General features: G+C 37.1%; 1 long non-coding RNA gene across 1 annotated transcript; it reads right to left on the minus strand.

Annotated features, from left to right (window-relative positions):
* Window positions 1-21,571: 21,571 nt before the first annotated feature.
* Window positions 21,572-22,246, minus strand: LOC136225824 (uncharacterized). The gene is made up of 3 exons (XR_010687334.1): window positions 22,147-22,246; window positions 21,932-22,050; window positions 21,572-21,621 (listed from the first exon to the last, which is right to left on the minus strand). It is a non-coding gene; the product is annotated as an uncharacterized lncRNA (long non-coding RNA).
* Between the last annotated feature and the right edge of the window lie 3,480 nt (window positions 22,247-25,726).

Genomic DNA, 25,726 nt, shown 5'->3' on the forward strand with positions numbered 1-25,726 from the left:
ATGAGAATGGGTGTCGGTGTGTTGAGTAGGATCGACACGGGGCTCCGTATGAAGATGATGAGTGTAGATTCCATTGTGATGATGAATTGGAGCATGTAGAATGGAACCGAAACGAAGAAGCTTATGATGATGATGAAGGTCGGTTCCAAGATGAATACGAGTCGGGAAATGTTCGGTGGAACCAAAACGAAAATACTTATGAGCATGATGATGGCCGGTTCCAAGATGAGGAAGAGTTGGGAAGTGTTGAGTATGAAGACATCGATGAAGTTGATGATGATGGCAATGATCACAATGTGTATTTGGTGACTAAGGTGCCTATGCCTAGTGAAGAGGAGCCTAGCCAACGTCATCGATTATTTAGAACTCGATGCTTAGTTCTTGGGAAGAAGTGTGAGATGGTGATCGATGGAGGAAGCCAAGTAAATATCATTAGTCGGTCCTCCGTGAGTAAGTTTGGGTTGGTTCCCGAGCCACATCCTAGACCTTACCGCATTGGTTGGGTCAACGAGGTGGAGAAGCTTCAAGTTACTCATTGGTGTAAAGTTCCTTTCACTATTGGAGCTTATGGGGATGAAGTTATGTGTGATGTTGTGGAGATGGGTGCTTGTGATGTGCTACTTAGTAGGCCTTGGCAATTTGATTGTGATGCCTCACATGCGGGAAGAAGCAACACCTACACCATACGCAAAGGCGGAATCCCGATATGTCCTTACACCTTTGAAGAGTTCTCCTAGTACGAAAACGGAGGCCACTTTGGAAGATTGTCCAACTCGGGAGTTGAATGTGATTGGGTACTATGGTGGAACGGGAGAGACATTGAGTCATCTTGATTTGGGTTCCATGGTCGGGATAGCTAGCCACTCTCCTAATGAAGTCAAATCCCAAGAAGAGAATAAAGTTGAGAAAGGGGGTAGCGAAGTTGGAAGTGAGGAAGTTGAGCCGATGTCTGAGGGTGATGAGCACATGTATTCCGACGAGCCACCTAAAGGACTTCTTAAAGGGCTTCCACCTTTGAGAGGGCTACCACGAGACATAGCATGGGATCCGGGAGATTGGGCACCTAGCTCTACATATGGTGAGTTGAGCTCTAGAGAGGAGGAGGAAGGTTGCTCTATGAAGCCTATTGATAGCACCGAGATGCCTAGCACATGCCACATGCAAAAGAATCGAGTCACTCATTGGGTAAAATCTGAACTTATTCTTTTGTGCTTTGTTGAGATATTTGTGTTGGAATCTTGGGTGTGTATGTTGAGGGAGGACCTTCCCGATGATGAGTCTATGGGAGATGATCTTGTTGTGGGAAGTGTGAATTTTATGTGGAGGGAGAACATTTCCTATGATGGAACCATGAGGGTTGATCGTGTTGTGGGCTTTGGTGATTGTTTATTGAAGAGGAGTGGCTTCCTATGGAATATAGAGAAGATGGAAGGAAGTCAAGACTTGGTAAATCCGGAGTTCACTATTGTGTGCCTTATTGACATGAATGTGTGCGGAAATGTGTTGTGCTTGTTGAGGAAGCATCAACTTTATGAGGAGTTAATGAGAAGCGATCTTGTGATGAAGAGAGTGGGGTTTATGAAGTCTTTGACGAATGGGAATAGCCACCCGAGAGATGTTGAGGAGGTAGAAGAGATTCAAGACTTGGGGAGTGATGGCCAAGTTAGTAAGGTGGCAAGTCTTGAAGTTCCGGGATTGTTAACCCAAGGTGAGGATGGAGCCAATCTACGTGTGCTTGAGTTTTCTTTGAAGTGGGTTGACAAGTGTCATCGGGATATTCCGTTTGATGTGGGCCATGGGCAAGGAGATAATGAGTATGGTAGCCGAGTTAGTGGAATGAGTGATAGCCAAGTCCGGGCGTATTCAATTCAAAGTCATGTTTGGGTTGTGAAGAGTAATCAAGGGATCGCTCCAATTTGGGTTGACATATGGCACCGGGACATGTCATTTGAGTTTGGCTATGAGCGAGTGGAGGTTGAGCCTAGCATCCGGATTGATGGCGTGAGGTATATTGAAGTCTGGGCATATTCGACTCAAGATCATATTGGGGTTTTGAAGAGTGCTTATGGGATTGATCCTAGTTGGGTTGATATATGTCGTCGGGACATTCCAGTCGACGTAGGCCATGAGCGGAAGAAGGTTGAGTTGATTCCTCAAGTTCGTGATGGGGAGATCGAGAGGTTCCAAGGGTGGTATGTTCAACGAAATGAGAAGCGTCGGAAGACCATCCAAGGATTTGTTGGGGAGTGGTTTGACACGCTCCGCCAAGACATACCATTCGATGTTAGTAGAGCGTCCGATATTGGTGGAGATTGGGCGATAAGTGCCATGGAAGATGGATATCGGGGCAAAGTACTAGTTGAGATATCGGGAAAAGCTCGTGAGGAGAAGGTGAGTCCGGTAATATGTGGAGTGGACTTCTTGAGTTCATCTCGAACAACACTTTGGTTCGATTTGAGGGCTTGGGTTCATTCACAACGAACACGTCTCATCAATGTATGGCAAGCAACTTGGGGTCAAGTTCTTTTTAAGAGAGAGTGTATGATGCGGGGCATCTTTCCTTAGGATCGAGTCCGGACGAGGGAAGTTGGAGGAAGACCCCAAGCACGAGCAACAAGAGAGTAAGGAGGCCAAAATAGTGCCACACAACATAATGAACAGATCAGACACGCTCCGCGTGGACAAAGGTACGCTCCGCGTGAAGGAAGGTGATCCGGAGAAGAGCTCAACAGCCAAAGTACGTCCCGCGTACTTTCGGGCACGTCCCGCGTATAATAGATACTGATCCAGAGAATGGCTCATCATCCAAAGTACATCCCGCGTACTTTTGGGCACGTCCCGCGTATAACAGATACTAATCCAAAGAAGGGCTCATCAGCCAAATTACGTCCCGTGTACTTTTGGGCACGTCTTGAGTACTTTCACTTTTTCAAAAACTTGTGCCTTACTCCAGCTTCTTTGTTATTTACACATTTGGTCCCTCAACTCCTTTTCCACTTTCAAACCAACTCCCTCCACTTACCTTTACCCTATTTTACCCTTATTTTATTATTTTAATTAATTATGTTCTTTACCCTTTTATGTAATTTGTCTTAGGGTTATAGATGATATAAATTAATCTCTTTCTATTGTAATAGTAAACTTTTTATCAATCAATTATAATTCTTCTTCAAGAAGCTTTGTTAAGGTTTTCACCTTCAACAATGAGGGATCTTTGATTTCCTATGGATTTAGTCCATGAATTGGGATCCACTCCTTCTAGTTTAGCTAGATAAGTTGTTATTCTTTGTTAGTTTACGATTAAAACTAACACGTTACGATTTCAGATAAAATCGATCTGTATCACACTAGGTTGCATTCATTTAAATAAAGTTAGGGTAATAAGGTCAAGGGAAAGGATAAGTGTCATGTTGGTAATTAAACTATCGTGGAAAACCAGTAAAAACAGAGTTGCAAAACAGTAATTATAAAAATCGAACAAGAAAATGGCAAGCAAACAAGAATTGTCGGATTGGCCTCCAAGCCAGGTGACATGGCGTGTCAAGAGTGACACACTGTGTTAAATGTCCAATATTCGGATAGAGACTTTGGGAGCTCAACACGGCATGTCCACAACTGACACGGCGTGTCGGGCTAAATTTCAGCAGTTCTTGTGCTTGCTTGGGGTGTGTCGCTGTTTTCGGTGCAATTGGCAACTTGTTTCGGGTCGTATTGGAGATGACTTCATCGTTCACTCCCTCTTTAAAAGAGTTGGACCCTAACTCGTTCTTTTTAATCTCAAGATGTCCATCCGGTCTCCATGGGCTCAAATTCCACACATTGAAAGATGGAGACATTTTCCCAAGCCAATTTGGAAGAGCTATATGATAAGCATTGGCATTTACTTTCTTGATCACTTTTTATGGTCCATATCTCCTCGGTTTAAGTTTGCTACTTGGAGCATTCATAAGCCTCTCCTTGCTTAAGTAGACCATCACTTCGTCCCTTACTTTAAAGTGAAGATCCATTCAGTGTTCATCCACCATAGCCTTGTTCTTGCTATTCTTCTCTCAATACTTTGCTTCACCTCTTGATGCATTTGGTGGTAATCAGTGGCTAGGTGTTGGACGACCACACTCTTCTTTTCCCCTTTTGGAATATCCCCCAGGTCAAATGGATGGTTTGGAGTCTCCGTGTATACAACTTCAAAATATGACTTCCCGGTGGTGGAGCTCACAGCTTAATTATAGGCAAACTCAGCTTATGTTATCACATAGTCCCATATCTTGGGCTTGTCTTGACATTTACTCCTTAATAGATTGCCCAAAGTCCGATTGGCCACCTCTGTTTGCCCATCCGTTTGTGGGTGAGCGGTAGTGCTAAACTTCAAGGTAGTACAAAGGATAGCACACAAAATACGCAAAAAAAAATGACTAACGAACTTCGTGTCTCTGTCTGACACTATACTCTTTGGAACTCCATGTAATCTTACTACTTCCCAGAAGAATAGCTTATCAATGGTCATAGCATCGTTAGTTTTGCAACATGGGATGAAGTAAGACATTTTTTAGAATCGGTCTACCACCACGAAGATAGAGTCCATCTGACGTTGGGTCCTAGGTAGCCCCAATACGAAGTCCATAGAGAGGTTCTCCCGAATAGATTCCGGCACCAACAAAGGCATGCGTAAACCCACATTGGATGCATTCCCCTTAGAAGTGACAATTCTCACACTGCTCCATAATATACGCCATATCTCTGCTCGGTTTCGACCAGTAATAACGGGAACTTAAGGCTTCGAAGGTCTTGTCCCTGCCAAAATGTCCTCCCAAAGCTCCTCCATGCAACTCATGAATCACTTTTTCTCGGATCGACATACACAACTGACTACCCTGTATGAGATATCCATCAAAAATTTGATATTCGCCCTTCCGAATTCGATCCCCACACTTCTTCCAAATACTACCAAAATCCGGATCATCCCGGTAATCCGCCTTGATGTGCTCAAAGTCTTCTAACTCAAGTGCCACAGTTTTGAGGAGTGCAACTCTCCTGCTTAAAGCATCTACAACTTTATTTTGTTGACCCTCTTTGTGGAGAAGCTTATAGGGAAACTTGTCCAGAAAGGCAAACCATTGGGCATGTATGGAGATTCGGAGCTATTTTTGAATTTCTAAGTACTTGAGGGCTTGGTGGTTGGTGTATAATATGAATTCATTACCTATAAGACAGTGTTCCCACGTCTTCAAGGCCCGAACCACCGCATAAAACTTATTGTCATAAATCGCCAGCTTTTGCCTCGATTCACATAACTTCTCACTAAAATAAGCAATGAGCCCCCTCTCTTTCATTAACACTCCCCGAACGCCTACTCCACTTGCATCGCACTCTACCTCAAACAACTTGTCGAAGTCCGGTTATTTTAACGTTTTGATTTGGCTCGGTTTTACTTTTGGTTTAATTTCGTTATCGGTTATCAATTCGGTTATTGAAAAAATATCGGTGTAATTGATAACCGAACCGAACTTAATATATAAATATATAAAATATAATTTTATTTTTACATATAAAAATAGCTTATAAAATATAAACCCCAACCCCTTAAAAAATACTAATTTTATCTTTACATATATATACATTTTAGTTTAGTGGCCTTTAATTTCTTCAATTATAAATTTTGTACATGTGCATTGTTTGAAAGCCAATGAAACAAAATAGATAAGAAATGAAAGATTATAATTTTTTGGTTATTCGTCGGTAATCGAACTGAAAATTTCCAGTTACATATCTTATTCGGTTATGAAAATAAGACATGTTTCGGATCGGTTAACTGAAAGTTTGGCTCGGTTAGTAACCGAACCGAAACTCACCGCGAGTTGAGTGACCATTTTGAGACAATTATGTAAGTTCAGTGACTAATGATGCATTTAACCCTTTTAAGGTTATTTAATTATTGTTTTGTTGTGTGAGAGAGAAATCTCAGAAAATGATGATATTGATATAGACATCTCCTTCGAGGATTTGGATCAAGGCAAAGGAAGTCGTGTGAGATACAAAATGAAGGCGAATGTGGGAAAAAAAACTACCCCCACATGGCGTGTCACACACCTACACATCGTGTGGAGCTCAAGTGAGCTGCTGATGCTGCACGAGACAAAGGCTGGACTGCTGAGGACATAAGCCCACACAAGGTGTCATACACCCACACGTCGTGTGGAGCTCGAGCAGAATTGGAGGAAGCTCCTGCATTTGGCTCACTCAGTGTGTGGTCTACCTCACACGTCGAGTGAACTGAAAGAGTTGAAGGCCACACTCCGTGTGGCAACCCCGCACGTTGTGTGGCACTGATTTCCAATAATAAAATGAGAAGGGGACAAGGACAAGTGCTACCAGAATTCTGAGTTCCTTTAATTCCTGTTTATGGCATTCATTATGTACTATTTTGTCCTTTCGTTCTATTTCCCTAAATGTCATTTTGGCCTCCCTTTCTTATCTCATCCCTACCTTTCTTTATTGTATTGTAACCCCTAGCTAGGTTAATTGTGTCTTTTGCGTTTAAATTGGGAGAGCTATATAAGTCTCCTTATTGTAAGAATAAACTTAACTTTTGATGAATTAACAATATAGTATTTTCTTTGAATATTTGTTAAGGTTTTATGCCTTCAACAATGGGGGATTTGACTATTTCATACGGATTTAGTCCATGAATACCGGGGTTAACTCGTAGTTTAGCTAGAGAAGAACCCTCTTTGTTGATTTAAAATTAAAATCAACTCGTTCAACATTAATCCCTATCAGATATAGAAAATAAAAAAATTCAAGTTTTGTAGAAAATGTGATTTTAAACAACTTTATTTCTTAGAGTTTCCATTTTAAAATCCACGTGATGAAGTTAAAAAAAAAAAAAGAGTTATTATATTAGTAAAAAAGTTTAAAGGACATAATATTTATTTTGAAATTCAGGGCATAAGGAAAGAAATTTTTTAGAGGGATATAATTTATCCTTTATAACTTAAAGCCTCCATTTAGCGAGCTACTCATCCTTTAGGTAGACACATTGAACTTTCAATTTTTGTTGTTTTTTTTTTTTAACTTTCCATTAATTATAATTATAGTTTCGCCCTCTGTCCCTAACCTATATCTAAAACAAACATAAGATAACTAATCTCAGTTTTTTTTTATTTCTATCTCCATGTCTTTATCCCCTCTAATAAATATCTCGTAAATCTTTAACCACTCAAATCAATCTTAATTAGTCCAAAAAAAAACGCAATTAAAAAAACTGTAATCAACTATTATTCCTATGTAGATAAAAAAACATTTCACGTTTGAATATTGGACCATTATTTATTTAGTATGTTAAAATATATTGTCATTATTCTCTTATTTTGTCTCTTACTTAATCTTACTTTAATTTTATAACTCTAACTCTTAAGAGTTTTTTAAACCAAAGTTAATATGGTCAAACTATATGATAACTATACCACGTATTATAAATTGAGTCCAAGACAAGTAAGAAAATAAAGAATATATTTATGTTTTGCTAGTATTTTGTTAACATCCCCTTAATAATAATAATAATAATAATAACTTAATTAAGTAAAAAATAAAGGATTAATAACTCATGAGAATATAGTAGAAATAGAAGCATCTAAATTATGCTTTTATTATGCTTTTTATTGATATTTAATAGGAAGATTAAATTAAGAACATTGAACATTGGCCCAATAACCTTAAATTGAAATTGAGGATCCCAAGCATATGAAAAACTGAAAAAACTAAATCCAGAAAGAATTCCTCCATTAGAATTAGTGTATGAACAAACACCATTATTCAACTCAAAACTTGAGGATCAACTGGTAACGAAGTTTGAAATCCGTTGCAATCAAATCTTATTCCTGTCTTTGTGCAAAGGCAATTATTCGTCACGTTCACAACCCATTGTGTCTTGGTTTCAATTAATCCCCCGTTCGCTGTTTGTGTAATTATAAAATTGTCTAGTACACCACATTGACAATTACTTGTATTAACAAAAAATAATAATCAAGATTAATATACATATATAAATCAGAAATAAAAATTGTAACAAAAATTAGGGAGATGTTAACGAGATAGTCCTATCCATATTAGACAATGGACGTTTTTCTGTTTCTCTTGGATAATTTTTACTTATAAAAGAAAAGGAGAATAGAAGACAACCCTAGGCTGATGGAAAAATACGAGGTACTTTTTCAATTCTTTTTTCTAAAACTAAAAATTGTAACAAAAAAAAAAGTATTGTACCTTGAATGAGTGAATGAGAAAAACAGAAATAAAAGATGAAGAGAAATATTTGCCATTGTGCAGACCTCTATTTTTGCCCAAACATGGGTTCACCTATTTATAGATCCTAAGACAGAAATAATAATGAATTAGGTTTCAAATTCTTTTAATTAATTTTATTTTCAATTTAACAAAAAAAAATAGAAAAATATCTTTTCTATTAGGAAACTCCAATTAGAAATGGAATTGCATTAGGGTGGAGGATATTCTGTTTTATTAATAATAAATGTAAAAGGAAAATACAAAAAGTCATTCCTTATGAATTTAAAATCGAATCGAAATATAAATGGTATGTCCTAAAAATAAGAGATTTTGTGTTAATTCATTCATTTTTATTATTATATGTCAATCTTTTTTATGGGTTAAGATGCAAAAATACCTCTGACGTTTTGGATCAGGAGCAATTTTAATCCTAACGTCTAAAATGATGCAATTTTACCCCTAACGTTGGAACCCAAGAGCAATTTTACCCCTAACGTTAATAAATTGGGTCAATTTAAGAAATAATTCATCAAACTGTTTTCTCAGTCATGAATCGTGTCATCTACACTTCACACGTGCATCATTTTATCAGTAACAAATCACATACATATGTTGGAATGTGAAAAAAAATAAAGAAATAAAAACAATATATTGTCTTTTTGTACGAATTAGACAAAAAAAAATATTCACATAATTTATAAATATTAATCTCTAATTCTGTTATTAAATTATAAAAAAACATGAAATCCTTTTTTTTAGAACGAATTGTTATGCAATTGGTGCAGAATAAGGAACAAAAATATATGTGTTTTATAATAGTGTCTGAAATTGATCCAATTTATCAATGTTAGAGGTAAAATTACTCTTGCCTTCCAACAATAGTGATGTAGATTGAAATCGATGTGGACGGTTTTAGTCTTAAACCGACAAAGAACTCAATCTTCTCAAACCTAGCTTGAAGGTTGAATAAACCCAAAGGAAGAATTTCTTGCTTCAATGGAACCTTTAAATTTCAATAATATCAAAGTTGTCTTTCAATAAAAGAGATGGGATTTATACATTCTCCAAAACTAAGAAGAAATGACTAAAGACCCTTACTAGGGTTACAAGAATAGCTATAGCTTTATGGGTAAAATAGGAATGGGGTAAACTAGGGGCAGTTGAGTAAATAAAGGGGAATGGCAAAACAGTAATTAAGGGGGTGGCAGATCTTGCTCCTTGCAAGAAGAATTTAGGGAGGAAGTATTCCTCGGCCAGGCACGCTCCGCATGAGTGCAGTCCTGGACTTGGTCCGTCTCGGTTGGTCATTCCACGCTCCACGTAATGGACTTCCTAGACATTGCTCGTCTCGGATGCTCCGCATATGAGATTTTGTGTTAATTCATTTATTTTTATTATTATATGTCAATCTTTTTTATGGGTTAAGATGCAAAAATAACCTTAACGTTTTGGATCAGGAGCAATTTTATCTCTAACGTCTAAAATGATGCAATTTTACCCCTAACGTTGGAATCCAAGAGCAATTTTACCCCTAACGTTAATAAATTGGGTCAATTTGAGAAATAATTCATCAAACTGTTTTCTCGGTCATGAATCGTGTCATCTACACTTCACACGTGCATCATTTTATCAGTAACAAATCACATACATATGTTGGGATGTGAAAAAAAAACAAACAAATAAAAACAATATATTGTCTTTTTGTACGAATTAGACAAAAAAAAATATTCACATCATTTATAAATATTAATCTCTAATTCTATTATTAAATTATAAAAAACATGAAATCTTTTTTTTAGAACGAATTGTTAAGCAATTGGTGCAGAATGATACAAAATTATAAAAAAACATGAAATCCTTCTAATGGAGCTTTTCCGGTAGTGGAGCTCACGGTGGAGTTGTAAGCAAACTCGGCTTGAGCAATCACATAATCCCACATCTTCGTCTTATCTCGGCACTTGCTCCTCAATAGATTTCCCAAGATTCGGTTGACCGCTTCAGTTTACCTATTCGTTTGTGGGTGAGCCGTGGTGCTAAACTTCAATGTGGTGCCAAAAGACCATCACAAGCACCCGTTATTAAAGAATCTTGGATTCGTCAATGAGTTGGACTGTTTTTTATTTTCTTTTACAATAGTTGATCTTTTGTTCTCATATCTAGACACTAGACATGTCCACGGGTCCGGGTACCCATTCCGTCCGTCCAAACATGTATCCTTTGGGTCGAACTTGGACAATATAAATTAAGCTTAGCCTCAGGCTCGCTCAAGCCCGCCTATTTTTGGGCGGGCATGGGATTGATTAAAATAGCACGGGCTGGTCCAGCCTGACCCGCCAATTAATATTAACTAATTAATTTATACATTTATATATTAATTATTTACTTTTAAATATAAATTTTATTTCTTATAATTAAAAATTATGTGTATATATTTAAGTGAGGTTATATGAATTGAGCTAGGGATTTGATTTTTAAGCTTGAGCTCAACCTGGTCTGAGCCCGCCTAAATTTATAGCGGATTGGGTTGGACTTGGACTGAGTACTTTTACATAAAAACCTAATAAACTCGGTCCGAAACGTCCCAACCCGGCCTATGACCAGATCTACTAGACACTAAACATGAGATCATGGTAAAAGCTGCACATCAGACAGTTAATACAACAATCCCTAAAATAATGAAAGATGTAAAAATTACAAAAGCTCCAATATTTCCAAAGAAAATTGAATCATTCAGTTGAGATTCGAGTAAGTTTGTCTTTCAACAACTTTAGGCTTCATTTCCATGGAGTTTTAAGACTATAATTATTTCCTTTAAAATTATCTGAATTTTAGTTTTATTTACATGTGCCTCGTATAGTCTAGAAAAATGGTCTCAGAACTATCCCTCTTTCTGCCTCTGGCTACAACTGAGCTTAAAGCTTGATTCTTTAACAATTAAATATATTACCAAGAAACTTGATATCATAAATGAAGATATAAATTTGCAAAGAATTCAAAGTACATTAAAGTAATAATGTTAGAACTGGATTAACAACTAAAAATCAAACAAAAACATAGATCAGAAACTCGTCAAGAAGGCTTTATGATTCTGGTAGAGCGCCTAGCAGGAGTAACAAGAGCAGAGTAAGAAACTCTTCCTCGACATTTCCCTACAAACAATTATTCATTAAACTTAATTAGTTCCTCTGTACATATATATATATATGGTTTAAACTAAATTAAGCAGAATAATGATACATACCTATAGGTTTGGTTAGGAGTTTTTGATATGTTGTGAAACTTCCATTTCCATAAGAAGCAGCTGAATCTGATGATTCTGTCCTTTTAGTTGTAGGCCTTCTCTCTTGGCTCTGACCCATGGGTTCTCCCTTACCCTTAGCCTTAGGCATATATTTATTTTTTATTAGGATCTTTTCATATGTTGTGAATCTTCCATAAGAAGCTGACCTCATTGAATCCATGAATGTTCTATAGTTCATATAAATCGAAGGAATATGTCCATGTAGAATTAAAACACTCAAGGTTATGATCCTCATCATTGCATATCCTAAAACTATGTTCTTAATTCCATCAACAACTGTCTCCATTCTTGCTGCACATTCTGAATCTAAGCTTTCCCTTCTTTTAATAAACTCACCCATTGTGGAGTCAGTTTCAGCATTAAGGATTGCAACATGTGAGGCCTCATCAGTCTTACTTTCTTCATCTGATTCAGGAATAATAACAAGCCCTGACGCCTCCACAATCGCCAGGTTAGCAAGTTCTTCATTGCCTTCAACAGCTTCTACATCTTCTTCAATAAACTCATGATCACATTCAACTATGTTAACTCTTTCTTGGCTCAATTCTGGCTCAGTTTCATCAGTCAGAGTCTGTATCATGGCCATACTTTCTTCACAATTCTCTATGTGGTTAGACTTTGGATCATAATTAGCATCAAGTCTACCAGAAACCATCAACTGCTGCCGATTAAATACTCTTTCCTTGTTATCAACTGAGTCCTCAAGCAAGATGCTCAAGCCAACAGCTTTTTCCTTCTTCTCAACGGAGAGTGAAGCAAATTGAGATGATTCAATTCCATCTTGTCCTAATTCAATACAATATCCATTTTAACATCACTAAATTTTGTATACATAGTAGTTTCTACCAAAATAACAATTCATGGAAAGGGGAAACTTTATTTCCCCATAAAAAATGGAAATGGAAAAGGAACAAACACAAAACTCTGTGACACATGAGAAAAGGATAATCTGCTAGCCAATCCAACAAACTATTAAACTCAATGTTATATTATACAGTAGACTTCTAGTTTGGGGATAGGATTACTAAATCCTATTTCTTAATTATGTGCAAATCAAATTCAGAGTGAGTGTGCACCAAATAATTGAGATGGTTCACTCGTAAAAGTTTCAAATTGTCCTAATTCAATACAATATCCATTTTTAACATCATCATAAATTTTGTGTGCTTCTACCAAAACAACAGAGCATGAAAAGGAAAGGGAACAAACACAAAACTCAGTAACATAGGAGAAAAGGATTTTCTAAATTCATATAAGAAAAAAGATCATACAGTTTATAAAATTTTCTCTCTATTTTTTCATGATAAAAAAAATCCACATGATTCCACAAACTATTTAAAATAATGATTTATACGAAATCCAAATTCAATTCATCACTAACATGTGTAGAAAACATAGAAGACCATTAGCAAGAGTGATAGGGTAAAACCTGGATCTTTGATTTGGAACAATAGTATAAGTTGTTTTTTTAGTAAAAGCATTACCATTGAAACATTTACTCATGAAGAAATGAGTGAGCCGGCTCATCTTTGAACTTTTTGCAGCCATGGATAGAAGTTCTTCTCAAAGTGTTGATTCCTTTGAATGGAAAGAAAATAAAAGTAATATAGAAAACACAGTTTTTGAATTTATAGAAAAGAAAATAAAGGTAAATATGGAAACAACTGTTTTTTAATTAATAGAATGAGGCAAAGATTGATAAGAGTGAGAATGATAATGACAACTTACTTTAATTGACTTAGGTTTGAACGTGCAATTTTGGGAAAGTGTTGATTTCTTTTAATTGAAAAGAAAATAAAAGTAATATATATGGAAACAATAGTTTTCGAATTTATAGAAATGAAAATAAAAGTAAATATGGAAACAACGGCTTTTTGAATTAATAGAATCACGCAAAGTTTGATAAGAGTGAGAATGACAATGACAATTTACTTCGACTTGACTTAGATTTGAATGTGTAATTTTGGAAAAGTGTTGATTTCTTTGAATTGAAATATGGAAGCAATAGTTTTTGAATTTATAGAAATGAAAATAAAAGTAATATGGAAACAACCGTTTTTTATAAGAATGAGAATGACAATGACAATTTACTTTTACGTGACTTAGATTTGAATGTGTAATTTTGGGAAAGATTTTTAACTTTTTTTTTTCTCATTCCATTTATGCTTAACACATCTATTTTCCGTATAGAAAACACGAAGAAATCCAATTAATTAACGCCTAAAATCAAGGGTTTTTTTACATAAATGTTATCCCATATATGTTTCGGTATTTTCTCTTTCAATGCCTAAAATTTTGAGATAATTTTGCAAGTAATAATTGAATTTCCATAATAATTATTCTTTTTTAATAGAATAATAATTATTCTTTCCATTTCAAAATAATTGTCACATTTAACCAAACCACACATATTAAGGAAATGATTAATTTGTATTAAATTTATGGAATATAGACTAAAATATCTTTTATCTCTCTTTATTAATTATTCTCATTTTTTATACAGATTAAGGACGAACTTGATGATTTTGATCGTAAATCAATAAAGAGTTTCTTCACTAGCTAATATTGATAAAAAAAAAAAGTTAATCATCCTTACAATATAGTGGGGTTTAAATACATCCGCTAAAAAAAAGCTAAGGGCGTAAATGCCATTTCTAGGGTTACAACACAAGAGAGAAATAAGGGTAAGATGGAGGAAAGATGGTAAAGTGGCACAAAGGAAAATAGTGTTGGAGTTTAGTGTCCTACAGACAATTGTTTTAGGATATTAATATTAATGAATAAATTGTTTATTTGATCATTTGTTTAATCAGATATATAGCATTAAAATATAACTATATATAAAGGCAAGAATCTTTCATAAAGAAAGTAACCCTAAGTTTATTTAAGTAGTTATAAAGTGTTCATACAAGCATGAAGTGAGACTGTACTTTATAATAGACCAATAAACTTAAAGTAAACCCAAGTCAAGTAATATGTTATAGGGGTTGGCATATTGTTGTTGAGACTTGCATGTAACAGTGTTTTCTGTCGAGACAGAAAGCTGATCTCACAAGCTTTAGATATTCGGATATCTAGACAGTTACATGGATCCGGTGAAGGAGTTCATTAGGATTGGGACCCGACTTGAGATAACAGAATGGATTGATTTATCTAATGTGTCAACTGTTCATCTCATTGGTATTAGTGGGTATAACTAATCCTCAGACTCAAACATTCGTTAATTAGTGATTCTGGATTATGGAGTCTGATACTTTGATTCCGTGCGAGCACGATCCAATAGGTGAGAGCCTATGGTGTGTGAGAGCAGGGTTGGGTATCACACAAAGTAATTGCAGAATAGTTAATGTCAGATTGAGCATTCGTCACTCCCGATAAGTGGGAGATATATCCAAATGGCCGCTTGTGGTGAATTGACTGAAATCCTTGCAAGGTGATACAGTTAAGAGTAGAAATGAACATTTCACTTAACTTATCTTTTCGGAGTGAATTCAACCTGTACAAGTAAAATCGGACTCTTCGTTATATGTAACCTTGACACATTCCATGGTTATAAGGAATTGACCGATAGGATATAGTTGATGAAGGATCGTATTATACTATACCTAATACAGAAAGGTTAACGTCAGTTATCAACCTGACTTCTTAATTGCTCTGGGGGAATATCATAGGTTCTGCTAGTAACAGCTCGCGACGGTATTCCGTTATATATATGTTGGAATTAATCATGATGAATAATTTCAAAGGATATATACGGCTAGTGGCAATAAAGAACCTAATAGGTCGCATATGGGACTTGGAATCGCAGGACGAAAATGTAATTAGCGGGACATAGACACATGGGCCGAAATTTATATATTAGTTAGGGATATTAATTTAGTTTAATAATTGTAATTAGATTATGATTATAAATTAAACTAAAGAATTATCTGATAATATTAATTGGATGTTTTATATCTTCTCTTTTTCAATCTGTCTTCTCTCTCTCAGATTTGTTGTCATGGTGAAGAATTTTTATGAAGATTGAGAGTTTTGAGATCTATCTCTTCTCTTTTAGATCTTTCTCTCTCTTTTAGATCTATCTTCTCTTTTTCAGATCTGGCTTCTCTCTCTCAGATCTGTTGTCATGGTGAAGAATTTTTATGAAGATGGAGAATTTTGAGATCTATCTTCTCTCTCTCAGATCTATTTCTCTCTTTTAGATCTATCTCCTCTCTTTCAAATCTCTCTTCTCTCTCTAAAACACAGGATCAATTTTATAACTCAATTTTCTCTCTCTCTCTCTCTCTCTCAATTAGTTATATCTAAATTAACTATAACTAATAGTAGAATTTAAGAAAAGTAAATCTCTCTCTCTCTCTCTCTCTCTCTCGGCGATCACCAAGGCGATCGTGAAGGTTAAGGGGGATGGGTCGGTGAAGGCAGGCGGCTGGCCTGTGTCGGATCTGGTGGTGGCGGGGCACGGGCGGGGCAATGACTCCGGGATCGATGAGGCGTGGGCAGCGGCGGATGATGGGAGATCTGAGGGATCTCCTCGGGGGAGGAGGCGGAGCAGCGGGATTCGAAGGGATCGGTCGAGGGATAGGAGTAGATCAGAGTGGGTGGATGGTAGGGAGGCGGATCCGGCGGTTTCGACGGGGGGTGCTAGGGGTGCGTCGGTGCCGTTGGGGGCTTCTAGGGATGCGGCGGCCGATCGGGGGCTGGAAGGTGTTGGTGCCGCGGTCGCGGCCCTAGACTCGTTTTTCACGGAGGGACGCGCGCATGATTTCGGAGTTAGAGGGCCGCTTCCGGTGCTTGGGCCACAGGGAGTACCGGCCGTCTCTCCCCAGCAGGATGAGCATGTCGTGCGACTTTCGTTGGCCGCGCTGGCCGCGCTGGCCGCGCAGGCCGTGCTGGCCGTGCTGGACGCACAGGCCGCGCAAGCCGCACAGACTGCGCAAGTCGCTCAAGCGGGAGTTTCCGTGGATTTGGGAGGCCCCTCTTGGAGGGATAAGTTGCTAGGGGTGTCAGAGGAGGATCCCATGATGGAGGTGGATGCTTTTGAGAATGATTCCGGGGATTTTCTCTCTGATTCCGATTCTGAGGATGGAGAGCCTGATAACCCGTTGTGTCCTAGGATCCGGCTGTCCTCAGATGACAAGCGGGTCATGAGATCGAAGTGGAAATTGGCGTTAATCGTCACTGTGTTGGGGAAAAGGATCAGTTTCAATTATTTTGCCCAGAGGATCCAGGCTCAATGGGCAAAGAAAGGAAAGGTTACTATCACAGACCTTGAAAATGACTATTATGTCATTAAATTCACAAGGGTTGAGGATTTCAATGCTGTTGTGAATGGTGGTCCGTATATTATCTCCAATCATGTGTTGGCTCTGAGACCTTGGGTCCTAAATTTTGATCCCCATGATTGCTCTGTTAACAGGATCCTTACTTGGGTTAGGTTCCCGAGCCTACCTCTTGAATACTACAGTGATAGGTTCCTGAACAAGATTGGTAGCCTTGTTGGGAAAGTCCACCATGTTGATAAGACTACCATTGGGGCAGTGAGAGGCAAGTTTGCCAGGGTCTGTATCGATATTGATCTCGCTAAGCCTCTTCTTTCTCAGTTCTGTACTCAAAACAAGGTCTATCATATTGAATATGAAGGTATACACAACATCTGCTATGAATGTGGTATGTTTGGCCATACCCTTGAGGGTTGTCCTAAGAGGAGGAAGGACGTGGAGGAGTTGGTGCAACCTATCATAGGCGAAGCTGAGAAGAGTCAAGGGGAAGTAAGGAGCTTTGGCCCATGTATGCTTGCCAAGAGGCCAGTGAGAAGGAAGCCACGTGCTAATGTTAATGCTAATCATTCACCAGATATCAGTACGAAGATGACTACTCTCCAGATTGCTCCTGAGATCAAGGTCAGACCCCCGGATATTAAGAAGGGGATTGAGACTGGAGTGGACTCAGCTTCGGGTTCCGGGTCAAGGTTCGGTGTTTTGTCTATGGAGGAAGATCAGGACTCGGATCCTTCTGATAAGCAGATTGATTTAAGCATGCCTGGTCTGGAGTCGGTAGAGCATGCCTCTAGTCTGGGTAATTCTGTTAATCCTCTCTTTGTCTCTAATGCTTCTGCTAAAGGCAAAGAGATTCCCCAGTCTATCCTGTCAGCTGGGAAGGGTTTGAGTAGGGAGGCGAGTACTCTACATCCTCCTGTTGATGCTCCTATTGGTAAGACTATAGGAGTGAGTAAGTTAAACATGAAGAATCCCAAAGGGAAACCTAAAAAGAACCTTCATGGTTTGAATTCTTTGGATAAAAGGGGTCCTTCTGGGACCGCCTCTAGGCTCTCCGGAGCCCCGAACAAATACCTGATCTAGGGTTTGGGCCTGCGTCTGTAGTCTCCCCCTCTGATGGACTTCTTCGTTTGGAATGTTAGAGGTACGGCGAGCAAGGCTACCCGCATTCATGTCAATGATCTCATTAAACAGTTTAACCCTTCCTGCTTTGTCCTTCTTGAGACCAAGGTTAGTGGAGCCAAAGCAGATGAGGTGGTTAGAAAGTTTAAGAATTGGAATTGCGTCAGGTCGGAGGCTACTGGCCGGGCATGGGGGATTTGGCTCTTTTGGAAGCCAGGTCAAGTCAATATTGATATTGTTACTATGGACAGTCAATTCATCCATAGTAAGGTGTGTTACCCGGGTAATAAACCCTTCTTTATTACCTTCGTCTATGCTGATCCTGTTTCGACTAACCGAAGAAGGCTGTGGGAGATCCTTCATTCTTTTAGCTCTAACATGGTGGAGGCGTGGTTGGTTGCCGGGAATTTTAATGACATTGCCCTCTTGAGTGATCAGAGAGGAGGGGGTAATCATTATGTGAACCGGTGTCTTAATCATAAGCAAAGTATGGATATGTGCGGGCTTTCGGACCTGGGTGCTGCTGGCCACAAATTTACCTGGAAAAGGAATAGTGTGTTTGTTAGGTTGGATAAGGTGTACGCTAATGTTGCAGCGATTTATAGGTTTCTTGAGGTCAAGGTACTTAATCTCCCTTTCCGTCACTCAGACCATTGCCCTATCCTCATTAATTTGGTCAAAGGAAATCGGCTGAAAGGTAATAGACCTTTTAGGTATCTGGTGGCTTGGGAGTCTCACCCCGAGTTTAAGGATTTCGTTAAAAGCAATTGGCATCCCCACTCTGATGTTCTCCTCGCTACTGAGGAATTCAGGAGGAATGTGGCTGTTTGGAATAAAAATACTTTTGGTCATATTATCAAGAGGAAGAACAAACTCTTGAGGAGAATGGAAGGTGTTCAGCGTTGCTTGGAGGTTCGTTTTGATCATAGCCTGAATGGTCACCTAAGAGCTCTTCAGAACGAGTTGGAAGCTGTGCTTAGACAGGAAGAGCTTCTGTGGTTCCAGAAATCTAGGAAGGCTTGGATTCAAGACGGGGACCGGAATACCAGGTTTTTCCACCTCTCAACGATCATTAGGAGACAGCGAAATAGGATCGAGGCTATTAAAGACGCCAGTGGTGAGTGGATTTTTGAGGAGGAGGACATTCGGCGCCTTGCCCTTGATTTCTACAAGGACCTGTTCAGAGAGGAAGCTGTGGACCCACTCTGGCATTTCCTTTCCTCGTTTGGGGGAGGATGCTATTAATAATGCTTTCCATCCCATTGAGCTTAAAGAGATTGATTTGGCCTTCTCCAGCATCGGTTCCACTAAGGCTCCTGGTATTGATGGTATCCCCGCTAGTTTCTATCATAAACACTGGGACACTGTTAAAGAGGGTATATACAGCTTTGTGTTAGGTGTCTTTGGTGGTTCGAACGATATCAGTTTGGTTAATAAAACCCTCATTGTCTTGATTCCTAAGGTTGCCAAGCCTTCTTCCTTTCTCCAGATGAGACCCATCAGTCTTTGTAATGTCTTGTATAAAGCTATTACTAAGATTGTGGCTAATAGAATCCGGAAGATCCTTCCGGATATCACTACAAAAAAAGAGGCTTTTAATGAGAAGAAAAATTATCATTAAAAGTCCAAATATTCTCATGAAATATTTTTTAATGAGAACTATTACTCTCATGGCTCCCTTCATTACAGGGGTCCCTTACTAAAAGTAATTATGAGAATAAAATATCTTCTCATTATCACCATATATAATGAGATTAATTGTCCTCGTCATGAATTTTTATAATAATAAAAACTCTTCTCGTTAAATTGTTTATAATAATTAGAATTATTCTCATTAATTTTTTATATAATAATTAAAAATCTTCTCATTAAATCTTTTATAATGATTCAAAAACCCCTCATTAAAAATTTTATCATAATAAAAAAAATATTTACATTATATAATAATATTTTGATTATTAATTATAAGAATACAATTCAATAATAGATTATGAAACGAACATTTCAATTCACTAAGAAGAAAGAGCCGCAACTTGGAGAAACAAAATGTATTACATGAGCAACACAATAGCTTGGATTTACATATTGGTAAACAATCAGCATCAATATCCTATATAAAAACTCTAGCCGGATGCCCGACTCCAATAAACATGGCATAGCCAAGCATTCCAACCGCTGTAGGACAAACAACAACCTACACAATGCAAGCACTATAATTAATATACCTAATTAGCAGTACCAAAAAAATGAAAAATGTATGTTTGAACCATTGTCACATGTGTACCTTATCGTAAATCCAGTGTACAGTACCATCTCCTCAATCTCCCTTAATCGTAGTATGGATCCTATGTTTTCATAGAGTTACAATTACAAACCGAACCCATTAAAATTCAATTTGAATCTGAATTATGACAACACCAACTTACTTTGGTTGAACCACAAGACCAACCATCCCCAACAAGTGAACATTATGTAAAATACATCCTAGTGCAGCCTTTTCCATTGCCACACTTTCAGAATAAAGACAACAAGCTGATACCCTGTTATGACTCATATTGATACCTAAAAGTTCAAATTCCAGGTCTCTCACAAGACGTATACCAATGAATCCTAAAAGTAATTAGAAATACTCCATAATTCACTCAAAAGTCACCCATAAGAAGAATTAATATAAGAAATCATATTGCAAACTTTATAATTAGAAATACTCTAACTTGTTACCAGTTCTGTAAGAGAGCATGACCTGTTTTTCTGTTATGTACAGAACAAGACCTGCTCTGTTACAAAACTGGTCCATGTCTGAACTGGCATACCAGTTCTGGACTGGTATACCAGCCTAGAACTTGTTAATAGTTTTGTAACAGAATAGGACCTGTTCAGAATAGGTCCAGGTCATTTCATACAATTTCACACTGGTGTGCCATTCCCAATCATAACAGAAAGGGCACAGTTCCAACTTCATAACAACAAATTTCTAACACTCCTGAGACTGATTGCTAACCACATGAAAGCAATAATTGTCATCAGTTTGTAATAAACGCACAAATAAAACCATGAAATCCATAAGATCAATGGGTACGAAAGAAACCACATGAATTTCAGAAAATTGATAAGGTTATAGAAATCTCATATAACTTACCCCCGTTAGGAGAGTTCCTAAGAGGCGCCTCCACTGCTAGCCTTACCACTCCATAAGTTAAGCAAGTGAGAAGCAGCAATATCACCCAACTTTTTATTTTGATCTGCTAATCCAAATTCTGCAAACACGGATTTAGTAAAAAAGAATAGATGAAGAACTGGGAGTTTCACCAAGACAAGTAGCAATCTGGTATCAGAACAGAAGAGTTAGACACAAAACTGAAGCTAAAGAGAATTACTTTAACAACATCCAACAAGAGCTAGGTAATGTATTAGCTGAAAAATTTAGGCTCAAGAAAGAAGTTTGCACGCTACAATACGATCTAAAGAAGGTTTGAGAGATAATAGGACTCACATCAACTACTACTCTTCTACCAGGCAGTATCTGATGATGATGCTTCCAATTCACTCACCTTGAAATATACCTTACAAGTGGCCTTATACCAGTAAGGTTCCAGTGAGGAACTTTACGCTTGTCTAAGTTGGCCTGTAAACATGCTAGAGAAGTATGAAAACAATCAAAGACTCTTGATTCAATCAGTAAATTATGATCAGGACATACAGTCACTCTAACATTTCGATGATCACAGCATAATCCATAACAATGGAATTTTGCAGCGGCGCGTAACAAGGCATAATCCATAGGGGTGTCAATTTCTGACATTGCAATACGATTTATAAAGATAATTCGACTGACATGACATGAGTTGCACTATTATAATTTTCACAGCATAATCAAACTGCATTTCCAATAAAATTCAAAAACAATATCGATAAAGATAAATTGAATTTGCTTTTACAAACATACCCATGCCAAGTGTAGAAAGTTCAACCTCATTGTGCTGCTAGAAAGAAATTGATGGCACTTTCTCGTATCAACCTAACACTTTCTCCAATGTACTTGTCTATGATGGCACTTGAAACAACCTTCATCAAAAATCAAAACTACATGTCGTAAAGATCTAAATGAAAACAACAGAACATATCTATGGAAAAGAATCAATTTGGGAAACTATATCTGACCTTCAAGAAGTTGGCATCTATATTACCAGCAACAGCCCTAGCCAAGAACATCTTCCCAATACCAGGAGGTCCATAAACAAGAACATGATGATTCAAAGAGTGAGAATTTGAGTAGATAAATAACTTTATCCTAATGGGACAGCAGCTAACAAATTTTTATACAATGCAAGAAACTTTATCCTAATGGGACAGCGGCCATATTCTTATTCCAATTGGACAGATAAATGCATTAAGCGACTGGCCATTGTATGTAATATTTCCAGTTTTGGTCATTGTGCATCCGACTTAGATAATATTCATCTCTGAGATGGGCAATGAAAGGACTAGTACTTTGCGAATCAGTGAGCATTTGTCGAAGATCAGAAGCTTCTTCTTTAAGCCTTGCATTCTCTTAACAACATTATCATGAAACTGATAAACATTATTTAAATTTGTCTAAAAGGTTGTGATTTTCATTAACTACAAACCTGTTCTGTTCCCCAGCTCTAGAAACAGAACTGTAACTGGGTTTCTAGTTCAGTTTCCCAGTTCTGGAACCCAGTTCTGTTTTCACAACTCAACTATACAATGTATGGGATTGGTTTGGGAAGATAACCTCATCATGACAAACAATTTTAAATATTTCCTAATCAATAAAGTAACTATGGGATCAAAGCAACAAGGTTGCTTGAATTATATATATCTTCTCAAGTTTAGACATACCTTCCACTTACTATGTTTAACTATATCATTTATGCATATTCAGTTTCTACAACATCATCATCTTCATGTTGCCACTAAGTACAATTAATTGACAACCACAATTTCTTTTTTTTTAGTGAATACTAGTATTATATAATAAAAACCAAACCCCTTCAGGTCCTCCAATGCATAAAAATTAATGAATAAAATTAGATCATATATGTTGTTTTATTATTTAATTTAATAGAACAATTGGGTCTAGCTTTTCCATTATGATAATTAGAAATAAGCTCTTGAGCTATTAGAATATTTTCAACAATTTATCTAAGATAAATACAGACTAATTTAGGAAAATAATCATATTTAAACCTTACTAAGCCTAATGCTTGGAAAACAAACTATTATAACCAATTGTTGTTTGTTTACCTTCCTTCCTATTTGGCTTTGGATGTTTAAAACTGTTATGGTGTTTGCTTAACTTCCTTCTTATTTAGTCTTCACAACCCAATTGGTAGTTTGTTTACAAAATGAAGAATGGCAAAATGTGAATGCAATTAGAACACAAGATGGTATACTAGTTAAGCCTCTTGAATTGAATGAGCATTATACGAGAAATGGTGATATCATGAATCGTTGCCTAAAGAACAGAGCAAGGAAGCGAACTAAAAACATAGAAAGGAACTAGATTTTTAATCTAGTGATCATTATAACCAAGTGATACAGATTTTCAGCATACAAACCGAACTGATAAGTCCAGAACTTGGAATTTATGCTGCAAACTACTAACCATCTTATAAAATGAAAACTTTAATATATGAGGAAACGATTGACTGAGATTCAGAGATACAATATAGAACTCAGGCCTAACAAGGGTGTGGTTGCAACACCCTCACTCTCAAGCCCAAGAGTAAGAACAAGGGATTCATGAATATGAAAGATTCAAAGAACAACTCAGTGTAAGGTTTGCTGCAAGAAAGACCCTTGAAATCACGTGTAATTGGTCAGGTTTACCAAAATTAAGTAAATACAAATTTTATTCTAGGATTTGAATTTCCTTTTCTCGGCTAAAGCAAAATTGAAGCAAACCTAACATTTCAAAAAGCTACATTGTAGTTATCCAAACCCAAAAGAATGAGATAAAGCAATTAATTTGGGGAATGAAGAAACATAAAAGCAAGTAAATGAGGAGTATTAATCACATCTTCAGAAGAAGGAATTGGTTCCATTACTGCTTGAGTTTGTACGAGATAGTGGTCTTACTAGTGGCATAGAGACCCGCCATAAGAATTCACATCTCCTTTTTAGCGAAATGACGGCTAACAAGCTTCCTAAGGGCCAGCCCCATCTTTGCTTCTCTGCTTTTGTTTTATCTATAAAAAAACAAACAAATCAGCCATATCTAAAGCCAGTACCAAATACTTTCTTTGAAAATTCAAATCAAGCAAATGAATCCTAAAACACAAGCATATCAACAACTTTTTTAATTAATAACTATAGTTACAGAATGAATTAACTTTTGATTATGGTTAACTCAACTATATCTATCAATAATCTTGACATTCCACCTCAAAACGCCACTTAATCTCATATATATTTCACATTAAACACTAAAGTCGCAACCTATCAAACAGCGAAACAAAACTCATATAAGAACCTTAAAAATGCCAAGTTCAACTGCAATTCCATGGAAAATTAAAGCAAATCAGTTTAGCAACCCCAATAATCATCAGTTCTAATAGATAATTGTGGTATAATAAAGAATGCAATATTATAAAATCCAACAGGAGGCTTCTAGTAACATGTAAAGGTTAACAAGTGTTCCAAATTTGGAAAAAGCCTTAGTTAATTCTCAATGAAGCTCTCAACATAAGCATTAAATTACTATGAACCAACAGTAATATAAAAGGAACATAACTCAGGAATCTATAATCTGAAACAAAATCCCAATGTTGCAAATCAAATCCTATCACATACCGTACAGGGCGGTGGTGATGTTGACCTGGTTTTAACCAAGGTAGTTTCCTACTGTTAAAAGATGAAGATTGACATGACCAATATCATTTTTGGCGAAGCATGCTTCACCGACAGAAGGTGATGATACAACTACCACAAGCCACAGCCTAATCGGAGAGAAATGATTCGATCTAATTTATGTGGCTCACTGTGAAAGGTCTGATGCAGTCGTTCAGGATTAAGAAGAAATTGAAGATGACCTAGAACTAGAAGAGGTATCGAGGATGGTCGGCTGTTTCTATTGACTTGCTGGAGGTTTTGGTTGTGCGGAGAGTTTTCAATCTTTTTATTTCTAATTAGGTTTTGCGAAAAAAAATTGGGGGGAATGGATTAGGAAACTCAATTTTTTGGGGGGAATATATTGCGCCCGTATTTGGTACCCAAATTTTCATTAAAAAAATATATTTGATATTAAAATGAATTTCCATTTAATTTTGATATTTATGATATTATTTATCCTCATTGATGATTATTGATGATGTGTTTAAATGAGAATATTTCATATTCTCACTAAGTTTTCTCATTTAATGAGGATATTTTTAAAAGAAAATCTCAAAAGTAAAATACTTATTTAATAATATTATTTCCTTTCACTATAGGTATCTTTCCATGAGAATTTCTGTAATATCATTATTTTATTCTCATTATAGCTTGTTTTTTTTGTAGTGTATTATCAGCCAAAATCAAGGGAGCTTTGTTCCTGGAAGACAATTGATGGATAACGTTGTTATTGCCCAGGAGGTTGTCCATTCTATGAAGATTAAGAAAGGCAAGAAAGGGATCGTGGCTCTCAAGCTGGATCTGGAGAAAGCCTATGATAGGTTGAACTGGAGCTTTCTTCTGGATAGTTTAGCCAAAGCTGGTATCCCGGAGAACTGGAGGAATT

Source organism: Euphorbia lathyris, chromosome 4, assembly GCF_963576675.1.
Source record: "Euphorbia lathyris chromosome 4, ddEupLath1.1, whole genome shotgun sequence".
Taxonomy (NCBI): domain Eukaryota; kingdom Viridiplantae; phylum Streptophyta; class Magnoliopsida; order Malpighiales; family Euphorbiaceae; genus Euphorbia; species Euphorbia lathyris.